Here is a 12656-nt window from a genome sequence, read left to right as displayed (position 1 = left end):
GACACCTGCTGTCAGGCCCCAAGACCGCGGAAGCCAGCAGGGAGGGCTGACTTCCACTAACTTTCTGGCAACCGCTTCCATGAGCCCCATAGGAAACTCCATGGGAGGTTACGGAGTCAGAGTTGTTTCTAAAACGACTGTTTTCAACCCCAAGTCCTTTCTACATGACTTCTCCTTCCCTTCCTTCTGGCACCCTGAACTTGACCTTACCCAACATGCAGCACTGACCTCTTCGTCCTCTTGCTGCCTCCAACCTGGTCTCGCCAGTCCTTCGCTGTGCTCTGGAAGAGTCATCCTAGGGCGTCTGCCTTCTGTGACCTCTCCCTACCATGGCGGGACCCCTGCACCCCAACACCAGTAGCCATCACAGGGGCCCTCCTTCGTGGTGGTGCTGGAACTCCCTGACCATGTCAAGGTCTCCTGCGTCCACCTGTCCAAGAGCCACCATGAGCAAAAACACTCCCATGCCTGTAGCTGCCCCAGAGAGGGACAGTAGAGGGTCATACGCACAAATGTGAAATTCCAGCTGCGATCAGAGTCCTGACAAGGGGGGCGCAGCTGTGGGAAGGCCGGGCTCGGCTCCCGGGGCAAGGTGAAGACTGACCTGATGGATGGAACAGTGAGGCCTGGCGGAGTGGAAAGGGAAGGAAAACTAAGCGTAACAAGCCTCTGAGGCTGAGGGGTGCAGCTTGAGGGAGGAAACCGGGCGGACGGCCCAGAACGCAAGAAAGAAGGTGGTCTGCTGTGAGATGGCAGAGGTCAGCCGGGCCGACTGCCATGCTCAGCATACTGGGCTTCATCCTAGGAGCAATGGGGAGCCAGTGAAGGCTTTCGGGGTACGGGGGCAGAGGGCAAGATTAGACTTACTGAGACGAGAGCAGCAGGGACTGGAGAATGCGGGCAGACCAGTGGGGGCCTTGCAGAGATCCAGAGAGAGTAGGAGGAATGGGCCAGTTGGAGGGGTGAAGAGGGCAATGGGGGATTCTGGAAAAATCAGGACAATGCAACAGCATCCTTAGGTGCACAAGGTATGGGTTGGAGGTGAGGGAGAGAAGCTGCTTTCCGTACTAGGTGGGACAGAAGTAGCTCTCAGGAGGACGGAAACCCAGCCTTGTAGTCTCTGTGGCCTCCACAACCCTACACCCGGGAGCTTGCCTGGAGCTGTCACTCAGCCCAGGTGTTAACAACAACCTCCCCTCTGTGCCCAGGAGGTCCAGAGCCACGTGTACATGTCGGTATGTGCATTCCAAACAGGCTGGGGGGGCGGGCAGGTGATTGCTAAAACACCTTTCCATCCTGCATTCAGGGCCGAGCTTGAGCAAATGGATCTGTGCAGAAAATGCTCTTTAAAATGCATTACGTGCAGGGGTTTAAAGAGACGCCCGCTGCTCAGTGAATTTCAAAAAGCAGCAAGCCGATGATGAACGACCTCGGGTTGTTACCGGCTGAGGAACAAGGGGCTCTGTCTGTCCGCCGGTCAATAAAGTGTGGTCTTATGTCACCTTTGGGCCTTGCTGGTGGGAGGCTCTGGAACCTGTTGGATGGGAAAGTGGGGTTCCCTGTTCATCAGAGCATCATACCATAAGGTTCTGAATGGGGTGCACTGTGGAAGGAGTCACCGTGTGCAGGGAGGGATCCCCAGGCCCATCACGGGGATCAGGGTCTCAGCCTCATGACTCCGGGGCGATGAGGAAACTCTGGGAGGCTGCCTCAAGGCATGCACCCGCACTGTTGGGTTTTTGTTAACTACCCAGTGGATTCTGGTTTTGAGCTTTTCTGTCCTGGGCAGCACTCTGAGATGGGTGGAAGGTTCTGCTAGCCTGGCTTCGTCGGGGAAGAACTTGGTCGATAGTATATTAACTACATCCTTCCGTTGCCTCACTTCCTAGAGCTGTCAGTGAAATGAAAACCAGGGGGCACAGAAGTATGAACAAGCTGCTACAAAACATGCCCCGTGTCCGGAGTGCCCATCAGGCACAGCACAGAGACAATGGAGCCCACGAGGCCACCCTGGCGCTCCTGGGTCTGCAAACAGACCCTTCTCTTGTGGAGCCACGCATCACTGAGCCCAAGGGGACAGACTTGACACTGAGCAGATGAACTCAGGAAAGTGCTCAGGTGGAGGAGTGATGGACGGAGCGGGGACACAGCCTGCGGCTTTGCGCTCACTGCAGCGACGGAGCTGGCTGTATTACAAATCCGTCCCGGGCCTCCTCTGGGTCTGGGTGCACTGTGTTGTCATGGGGTCTGCACACAAACAGATACAAGATAAAGGATGGGCCCATCCCGCCAAGGTGAGCTGGAACAGAATCACCCTGGAGACATTGGTGTGTGCAATTACTCATACAGACTGTTCCTTCCAAGGTGGACAGCTTCTCATCGCGGCCGGGGAAGCTAGCTGGGTTTGTGACCTTGGACGAGTTATTTGCTTCTGGGAGCTCCGCCTCCCATCTGCCATCTAGTCCCCGGCTCATCTGTGAGCCCAAGCCATGCCTGCCCCTCCAAGACTCCCACACAGGCCTGGTACACAGGCCAGGGCGTGGTGTGCTGGCCCCACACTTGGCCGCCCACACAGCTCCCCTAGGCGAGCCACTGTGCTGATCAGTTTTGGCCACACGCGGGGTGCTGCAGCACAGAGTTCCAGGTACCCCACTGCTCACGGACACCATCTTGGTTTGCAGAGCTGGGGATTCTCCTGGTGGTGTGCTTGAACTCCTCACTGACCCATGTTCCCAGCAGGCTTCCCGCCTCCCTCCTGCTGAGGACACCACAGAGCGTGCTGTGGAGACAAAAGCTCGTGTCACACTGCTTGGGCCCAGATTTCAGTTTTACCGCCTAATATGGGCATCCATGGGGTGGGGGGTGGTGCTCCAATGTAAACACTCAAAATGGCACCTGATACGGAGGAAAACCCCAATAAATCAGTTTTCGATTAGAGCTATTATGATTATCATGACTCCAGTCTGGGAAGAAAGTGGGTGGTTGCTGTGTGCCTGCCCCCACAAGGATATCTTGCTTTGTCCTCCTTGTTGCCTGAGATCCACAGTACAGAGTACAGCTCTGGGTCTTCTCTTTGTGCGGGGACCCTGTGTGGAACCCCTCCATCTCTCCCCAATTCTGGAGGAAAATGTGGCTTGTGAATCCCCGGCCACCAACAGAATCCCACCTGTGAACCTGCTTCTTACCCAGGACTCCTTCCACAGGAAGAGGCCAAGGGGTGGCATATTGAAAACAGAGGCTTCCCCCCAAGAAATCCTGGCCTCTGAGGTCTCTGGACCATGAAGTGGGCGTCCCTTCCCAAAATCACTGCTCCACGCCACCCTCTGGGGCAGGGAGTGCTCTCTGGTGTAGGGGTTGGGCTGGGAGCCATGTGTAGCTGTTTAGAACAAACACCGAAAACACGACAACCTCAGCAGGTGAGCAATATGCAGAACTATTGGGACACCTTACATCCTTTTCGCCGTGGCAAGTTTTCAAAATCCAGTGTGTGTTTTGCTCCGATAGCATGTTGCAATCTGGATGCTACATTTTCATCAGAAGTACTCCGTGTGCATTTAGAGTTCATGAAATGTAAAGCCGAAAACACAGATACACGCGCTCGATTGGTTGCAAACAAACTTTAAGGTTTTCCAATAACTGAGTCAAGCGTTTGGTTTTTGAATTTTCATTTTGATTAAGTAAAATGAGACATCTGTTCCACTGTCACATGAGCCACATTTCAAACACTCAAAAGCCATGTGTGGCTGGTGGAGGCGGATGGTACAAAGAACGTGTCCTCTGTCATCCCAGGAAGTTCTGGTTACTGGGCAGAGTAAGCTCTAGAACCATGCCTGGGGAGGAGGGTGGCTGTGTAGCCGCAGACCCCAGCCATCAGATGGGCATGGGGTTGTAACACAGAGTCCACGGCCACAGCTGGGCTGTCAGCTCCGCAACCCATGCTTGGGTGTGAAGCTATAAAGAGCTGGACAGAGTTTCAGAGCAGCGCCTCCGGAGACAGTCGTGCGTCCAGTTTTGGCCCTGCTTCCCACTAGAGCATTCTACCCTCTTCACTTCCCCGGGGCTCCTGCCCCACTGATTTTCAAGGTCGGCAAAACCTCCAAGTATCCCTGTGAGTGTGTCATAATGTTATGGGGCTGGCACAGGTGATGCACTGAGTCTCTGTCAATGAACAGCTGTAATTTTTTCCAGTTCTCTTGCACAACAAACTGAAACTTGCCTCTTTGTACCTGACACCCTCCCACCTTCCTTCTGTTCCCTGGAGCTGAGCATAGACAAACTGATTGCCTCAGCCACACAACAGGCCTTCAAACATTCAAAAGCAACTCTCGCATCTCCTTAATCTTCTCTTCCTGTACTCTAAACCATCACATCCCCTCTGTTTAGTACCATGGGAGAAGAAACCTAGTAATCAGCTATCAGGCATCCACACTTTAGTGAGAATTTACTCATCAGCTTACTCTCCCCTGGAGGGGTGGTCAGGTAAGCAAACAGTTCTGCCTTCCTGGGAACAACTGACCCCAGGCCATGGGGCCCACGGTTACAGCAGGAGGACCCGTGGATAGCAGGACAGCAACAGAATTAGGTTTACAATCTCTGGCCGTTGGAGGCCTGGATGGAGGGAAGCTTCTGGAACTGCGTGGTTGATCCTGACGACTACAGCCATTCCCAGCAGCCTGCATGCAGAGAGCCAGCTGGGAAGTTGCAAGATGCTGCCGTGGGCACCCCACGTCCATGTCTACGTGACCAAGCTCCTACAAAAACCCTGGAGCCTTCAGGGAGCATCCTAGAGGCAGGCCTCATGTGTATGGTCCCCCGTGGCGGGGAGGAAGCAGGTGCCATCCACGGTTCCAGCAGGGGACCACTGAGACTCCCGCCTGGTGCTCTTCTGGCCCTGCCCCTGGGCTGATCTCCCTCTGCCTCCTCCATGAGGGAAGCCGTGAGTGCAAGAAGGCTGCCTTGCTGAGTGCCAAGGGCACTTCTAGGAGATCCTTGAGCTTGGAGAGCTTGGAGGTAACCTGGACTTGGGCAGTGACTTTGCACAAATTCTCCAACCATCTGGGCGTCTGTGCCCACAGCAAACTGGGGAGGTGGGTAGAGCTTCCCTGGTCCTCCCAGACTGTTTGCATTTAGGCCAGGTGCGTGGGCTTCCAGTGTTTTCACTGAACGGACAGGTCCCCCGCGGTATAGGTCCTTGGTGTGTGCACTGCTCACTGGAGCTTCCGCAGCCCAGCAAGTGTCCGTCCCCCGAGCGGCCTCTAAGGGCGCGGGCATCACAGAGGAGCCGCCGCTGCCACCCCATGACACTCCTTGCGTCCACCCCGCTACGCCCGTGGGGAGGCTGCACAGCCAGCCCCCGCCCCCCGCCCCTCCACTTTCTGAATCTCGCCTCTTGCCTAAGAAGGGCCCCAGGAGCCTCGGCCTCACCTGGCCGACGTCACCTCTGGGTCGGGGCATGGTGGGAGTCTCGAGGCTGGACTTTAGCGTCGGTTACACTGTTGCTGCTGCCGGCTTGACTTCCAGATGCCTTTGCACGGCCGGGAGTGAAGTGACCCAGCGTGGGCACAAGAGCAGGGACCTGGGAGTCTGCGTGCTCAGCTCCCAGCTCCGCCGCCCACAAGCCCCCTCTGCTCCCCTCCTTTCTCATTTGCAACTGGTGAATTTACGGGGACTATGTTGTGACCCAGCGCGTGTGCCGGGGCCGCAGCCGCGTAGGTGTCGGTCACTTGCCCACCCCTCCACGGCCCTCCTCTGGCATCTAGACCTTTCGGTGCCTTGGCTTTTGGCCCGCTGCCCACACCGGGGACCGCTTCATGGCCGCTGTCAGATCCTCCCCAGGGAGCCCGGCCTCAGCTCCGCCCTGCATCTCCCCAGCGGGGCCTGGGCGTCCGGGGGGCCTCCGGGTAGACGGGAGCTGGAGGGTCTGGGTTTACCCCGGCAGCCACCCACCCTCGCCACCTGGGCCGCTGCACCCCGTGACTCCGGAGGCTGGAGGAGCCCTGTGCCCCGACGGCGCCCGCAGAGGAGGCCCAGCTTCTCCAGGACACCCTGCCCGGCACTGTCTGAACAAAGGCCTGCGGGGGCGTGGCGGTCTGGTGTGGACTCCCTGTCGGGCTGCTTCCCGAGGGGCAGGAGATAACAGGAGCAGGGACAGGAGCATCGGCACCCTCGTTCCCCCGGCCGGGGAGCTCGCTGTGGGACCCAGTCAGTGCCCCCGTCCTGGGGGGTGAGGAGGGGCCACAGCAGGGAGAGGCGACCAGGTGGCCGGGCCAGGCAGGCTCCCGAGAACACGGAGGGATGGGTGGGGGGGTCTGAGGAGCCAAGTCCCCTCGCCAGTGAAGGAGTCTACGGTCGAGCATCCCAGACAAAAACAGCCGCAGAGATGTACTCCTTAGAACCAACCAGAAAAGGAAACCACTAAAAGAGCATCGTGGGGGCCACTGGGCGGCCCGAGGGAGGGCTTTTCCCTCATAAGCGCTCAGAATTCTTTGGCTTTAAAATTACGTACATGCATTACTTGGCTAAAGAAAGAGAAAGTGAGAGCAATACTAGATCTCCTTAATTCCTATAACGAGGTGGGAGGTTCCGGGGTGCGGAGTGGAGGGCTGGTTTCTGTCGGCTCCCCTGCGGGTCGAGCAGCCGTCAGCGGAGCCGTGGTGGGGGTTACGAGGAAGGAGCCAAAGTCAGAGCTGGTGCGGCAGGTGTCCGCGTACCGCTGTGCGGGGAAGCCAGCCGGTGTGCCTGGAGGGACGTGGGCCTTACTTAGCACGGGGAGGAGGGAACACGGGACAGTCAGCCCCAAGGGGGCGCAGGTGGCGTCCAGCGGCCAGATCACAGGTCTGCTGCCTTCGTCTGTAAGGATTTCATTTCTTATAATAAGTGTGGATTTCTATTGTAATCGCAGAAGAGCTTAGGCCATAAAAATATATAAAGATTGATTTAGAGGGAATAAATGTAACTTCGTGTTCTTACTCGACCACTCCAAGGCCCAGGAAGCCTTGGAGGGCGGGGCCCAGGAGGGATCAGAGGAGGGAAGGGGGGTGAGCCGGGGAGTAAAATTGGGGCCACAGGAAGGGGACGCTTAGGAGCTGGTCATGTCACTCTCCTGGTCAGGTTGCAGGTAAAATACCCTTACTTGGGGGCGCCTGGGTGGCTCAGTCGGTGAAGCGTCTGCCTTCAGCCCAGGTCATGATCCCGGAGTCCTGGGATCGAGTCCTGTGTCAGGCTTCCTGCTCAGCGGGGAGCCTGCTTCTCCCTCTCCTCCCTGCTCATGTTCTTTCTTGCTATCTCTGTCTCTCTCAAATAAATGAAATCTTTAAAAATTAAAAAAAAATTTGAGAAAAATGGGTAATTTCTTGGTACAAGTCTGTCCCACAAAATATTGGGGACGGATTTACACTAAAGAAGTATCCGTTGTTTATTTGAAACCCCAGGTGGCCTGCGGTGCCGTTCTTGAGTTTACTACCTGGCGGCTCTGCGTTGTGAGGACCCGGACCCCTTCGAGAGCTTGACAGAAACCACGGGCCTTTCTTCTGGAAGAGTGCCTCGGCCCCACTCTGCAAACAATTCCAGGGAATCCATGAGACCCTCTGGAGGTCTCTCCATGGGTTCAGATCAGAGCTCAGCAACCATTTTCTGCAAATCTAAGTATCTACAAAGTATTTTGCAAAGTATTCTGCAAAGATAAGTATCTTTAGCCAAAGCAGCCATACACAGCCGAGACATTCACACCGGCGTAGCCGTATGCCAATAAAACATTATGGGAAATTCAAATTTCAGTTCCCATAATCTCTGTGTGTCAAGAGAAACCTTCTTCTTTTACATTTTTTCAAACCATTTAAAAATGTAAAAACCATTCAGAGCCGGCAGGTGAGAGCATGCCAACGCCTGCTCCGGCTGAGTCTCCTCCTTCTGCCCTTGGCCTCCCCCTCCCCATTTCTGCTGCAGCCCCCTTTAGAATGAGGCATGAACAATTCAGGAGGCATGTGTTTTGTTGTTGTTGTTGTTGTTAAGAAAAACAATTGTCGTGGAAGGAAGAAGGACAGATGCCTGTGTGGCCTTTCTCTGATGACTGAATCACAAGCTTGCCCTCAGCCGTGGGCCCCCTGCTTCGGTGCTACTGGAGAGAAAAGTCAAAGTGGGCTTCAGGGTTGCGTGGCCTGAGCAAACGGCGGTCCACATGGCCCCTTGCTGCTGGCAGAAGAGGACCCCGGTGTATCACATGGCTCCTAGGACGGTCTTGGTGCCTCCTGGAGGAGGGAAGGGGGGTAGGGGATAGATGGTCAGGGCGTCCAGCAGCATGGGAGGTCATGGGCAAGTCTCCTTGTGATTCTAGGCCCTGGGCCCTACCTAGGTCCCCGGGGATGGCTCTCCCACAGGGTGGTGGCTTTCTCAAGGAGTTCAGGAGGAGAAATTATGTGGGCCACCTCTTCCTTCTCCTTACTATCAGACATTTGCTGATTTGCGGCCCTTCTGGTACAACGTCCCAGCACTCGCTATCCAGCCTGCTTGCTGATGTTGGACCCCAGGGTGGGGCGGCGCTGGGACAGTGAGGGTGGGTGTGGCCTCCCAGTGTTGGGGGAGGCACAGCCTGGGTTGGCCTCTTTCACGTTTGGGGCCCCTCCACAGGAAGGTGAGCCAAAAGGAGACAGACCGTGAGGTTTTCACGAGGCCGGACGTACTCGATTCGAGGGTAGTGTTTGCCCGTCTCCCAGTGCCTACAATGCTACTGGCCAGAGGATGTGCTTGGCCGGTGTTGGTTGAATGGATGCATGATGGTTCCAGCTCTGAGATGCAGTCCTTCTGGCTCTGTTTGCTCTTAGGAAGTCTTAATGCTCTCCCTTTAACGAGAACCTGCCTTAGAAGGTGGTTGCTTTTTAATGCCTTTTCTTAATAAAATAAAAAGTGGCTATCTCCCCTCTAATTATTTTTATTTTTTTACTGACCTGTAAAATCTCAAAATCTGGGGCCCAGTCCATCAGCGTGTGAATTGACTGGAGAGGAGTATCCCCAAGAGCCCCTGAAAACAGTGCCTAGGGACCCACCTCCCCGCATCTACCAGAAAAGATGTTTGCAGACAGGATGTGTCTGCTTTGTAAAACAAGGCATTGCGAAGTCTTTAATATTGATCTCTGGGAAGACACTGAGGATGCTGGGGCTCAAGCCAACGCACATTGAAAGGCTAGATTTTTCAAGGCTTCCCAGTGGGATTACAAACTCAGCATCTGTTTTTGTCCCCTTCCCCCATCCCTCTGGAAGAGGCGTTCCAGGTGGGGTGGGCCTACCCCTCCCAGAGCCCGCCAGAGGGATGGGGAGGAGCAGAATCCATTACACCTGAATAAAACAGCTGAAGGAGAAGTGACTAGGGAGCCGGGGCTGAGCCACCCTGGGTAGCCAGGCAGGGGAATGAGTGGAGAACAGATGTGCTGAAATTTCATTAAGAGGGTCTTGAAAATCAACCTGTCAGGATTAGACACTTGTTCTTTCCAAGTGGTTTCTGCATTTTCAGGGTTTTCTTTCTTTCTTTTTTTTTTTAAAGGAAATAAATAATTCTGTAGATCCTTCTCCCCAATCAGTAGAGCCTGCCTTTGAAATTAACCATTTCTCTGGCTTTCCCCTCTGATTGGGATCGTGTTCCTACTGGGTCTCTCTGAAGTGCTATTGTGCCCAGCGTTGTTCGTTGTTCGCTTAGCCACACACAATGTAACTTCGAAATGTGATGGAAAAAAAAATTAGCATTTCCAGTGAACTGGAAAGAATGCATCTGATTTCAAAATGTGTACTTAGAAAAAGTGCACCCAAATTGATTCTACCAACTGTAGGGTATATTCTGCCAAGCCCGACCTGAAATGCATTTCTGCAAAGGGACAACTTTTATTTATGATTCTTTAGAGGAAGGAAATATGAAGATCCAGGCACAGGGTAAAAAAAAAAAAAAAAAAAAAAAGAAAAGAAAAAGCATCTTGAGGCTTTAATATAGCTTGGATTAATCAAAGTGCCTGCTTTTAAGCTGTTGCCCCCACAGAGGAGTGAATTAATGAGCGATTTATGCAATGAATATATTTTTTTCTTTAATTATCTAGGTATTTCAGACAAGCTTGCTCCTTCTGACTTGAATCCTCCTGATACTTCTCTGAAATTCCAGCTTCACTGTGCATGGGTAATTACTGCCTCCAGTTGTTCGGAGAGCGAGTCTCGGGGAACTGAAGCCTCTCTCGCCCCGACCCTCATGCAAATCAGGTGGGCTGCTCGCCACTCAACCTCTGCGTAGCCTGAAACCTTTTGAATGGAGAATCCATTTTGGAATTATTCTTAGGCCGGTGTCTCCTAGGTCGGTTTGGGGGAGGGTTTTGTTTTTTTTTTTTAAATAAGAATGCGGACCCTGGACCCCACCCCTGGAGACTGAGAACCAGCAGGTCTGGGGTGGGGCCTGGGAGCCGTTATTTTGGTATTTCTAAGGCTCCCCCCTCCCCAAGCAGAGTGGCAAGCCCTCCGCTCCCCCGCCCCACCACCACACCCACACTGAGGAGAAAGCCTTCAATTAGACAGTTTAGCTTATCTGCTGCCTTATGAGGGATCTGTAGACCCAAGGCCGCACCCAAAGGCTGGAGTTCTGTGAAGGGTGAGAAGATGGATTTTCCTTTCTCACAGAACAAGCTCAGCTGTAATTCAGACCCCCAAGAAATGTGCAGGGTGGGGCGGGGGGCTCAGGAGACTAGCTGAGCTACGGTCCGTGTTGCCCCAGTGACCCCTGTCTACACTGGGCCTCGTTCTTAGGTTCCATGATTGTCCAGGTTCCAGGAAATGGGGAGGGGATGGGGACACCCGGTGGGTGGAATTCCCAGGCTAGAGCCTAGAGCCTGTCAAGGTCAGTCTTATCTCCCCCTTGCAGCTTTCCCAAAAGGACAGTCAGGTTTCGGGAAACAATAGGTAGGCACCGCCAAGAAGCCTGGAGCTGTTGAAAGCTCGGGGCCACAAATGTCAGCGGGAGGATTGCCCCTTCCTCTTGCAAAAATAATCCTGGGCTTACCTGAGTGTGGGGGCAGGGCCTCGGACCCCTCCGACGCCCTGGCCTCCAGGCCACCCAGCCCGCACCCCGTGTGGCTTTGGGGACTCTCCTCCCCACCAAGTCCTCATCCAAGGCCAGAGGAAGGGACTTGGGAAGAGGCAGGTGCTCAGCCAGCTCCAGAGGAAAGTGCTGGGTGGATGGGAAGACAGGACCCCTTTGGGCCCATCTGTCAGTGCCCCCACCTCTGCCCCGGGTAGGGGTCAGGGAGCTTGGGCCCAGATCACAGGTTCATGTCTTTCCCACCTTGCCCCCACTTCAAAATAAAGGGGGATTTATTTTCTTCTTCTGATGCAGGTGGAGACCGGCCCACACTGGCATCTCAACTTCCCAACCGAGAACTTTCGGGAACCAAAAACCCCAAGTTCAAGAAAGGACAAGAGTGGCCTCTCCTTCCGGCCACCCCTCCCCTTTGCCACATTTCCATCAGCATCAAAATCATAGCATCCGGAGCCCTGGTGACTCCCCAGCTTGGATAATTATTTCTTCTTATTTCCATTCACATTTACCGGCAAACTTCATTAGACCTTGGTGTATAAAATGGTTGTCTTCTAGTACATTTGGCCACCTGAGTCCACAGTCTTTCTGGCACTTGTCTCCCAGCCCTCCACTGCATGCCTACTGCCTCCCGTGGGTATGGGGATGAAGCCATCGAGACAGGGGCCTGCAGACAGTGGCCTCATACCCCGCCCCCCTGAGAATACGCTTCCCCTGCCTCCACACCCCCCCCTAGACCGGCATTGATCTGGGTTGAAGAGAGTCATCTTTGTTTTGCCTTTCCCAAGCAAAGGCACAGTAGCGTTGGACAGAAGGGTTAATGCAGCTTTCCGGGAGAGACTAACCACCAGAAAGGTGTACAAGGCCCACGCACCGGGTGACCAAATGAGCAGGCACTCTGGGTCTTTTGAAGGTGAACAGGAGAGTTAGAGACCCATGAAATCCCGCCTCCATGTAGCAACGACTACACACAGCCCTTTGCCCGTTCAGCAAGGATTCTCTTTGCTGCCATCAGGAGACACCATCACGCCCTTCTCCACTGGAGCCCCTCTAAAATGTACTTTGGCGCTCCCTTGCATCTAAGTACCCCATAGCAGTATCTCCACCCAATCCGTTAACCAGTTTTTGGACCCAGTTTTGTCCCAGGACCTATTTCTGGTGCTGTCTGTCTGCAATCTTTCTGAGATGGGCTGCAGGAAAGGGCTGATCCAGCCAAACCCTGGGGTTTATTAGGCATCTTATCAGCTTAGGATTTGTGGCATCATGGACACGGGAAGACAAACAACGTGTCCTAAAATGGAATGGGAAGTGGAGGTCATCTCTGTGCAGAGGTGGACGGGCCCAGCGGAGGAGCTCATTGTGGGTTGGGCCCCTTCCACCTCCCACCCGCTTACCTGCATTCGCTGCCCTCCGAGCATAGAAAGCTCACCGCAAATGCCTGTTTCTTCTCTTTTCTTGATCACACTGAGTTGGAGTCCAAGAGGTCGGATCACTGGAAGTAAAGTCACTCTGCTGAGGAGAGGGGTGACGGGGCACGGAGCCGCGTGCCGCGAATTTCAGCCTGCTCCGTTTCTGTATTTGTGGGTTTCGCGGATCT

The sequence above is a fragment of the Lontra canadensis genome, unplaced genomic scaffold (genome assembly GCF_010015895.1).
Source record: "Lontra canadensis isolate GAN:19392208 unplaced genomic scaffold, GSC_riverotter_1.0 scaffold65, whole genome shotgun sequence".
In the NCBI taxonomy this organism is placed as follows: Eukaryota; Metazoa; Chordata; class Mammalia; order Carnivora; family Mustelidae; genus Lontra; species Lontra canadensis.
This window is presented reverse-complemented; position numbering follows the sequence as displayed.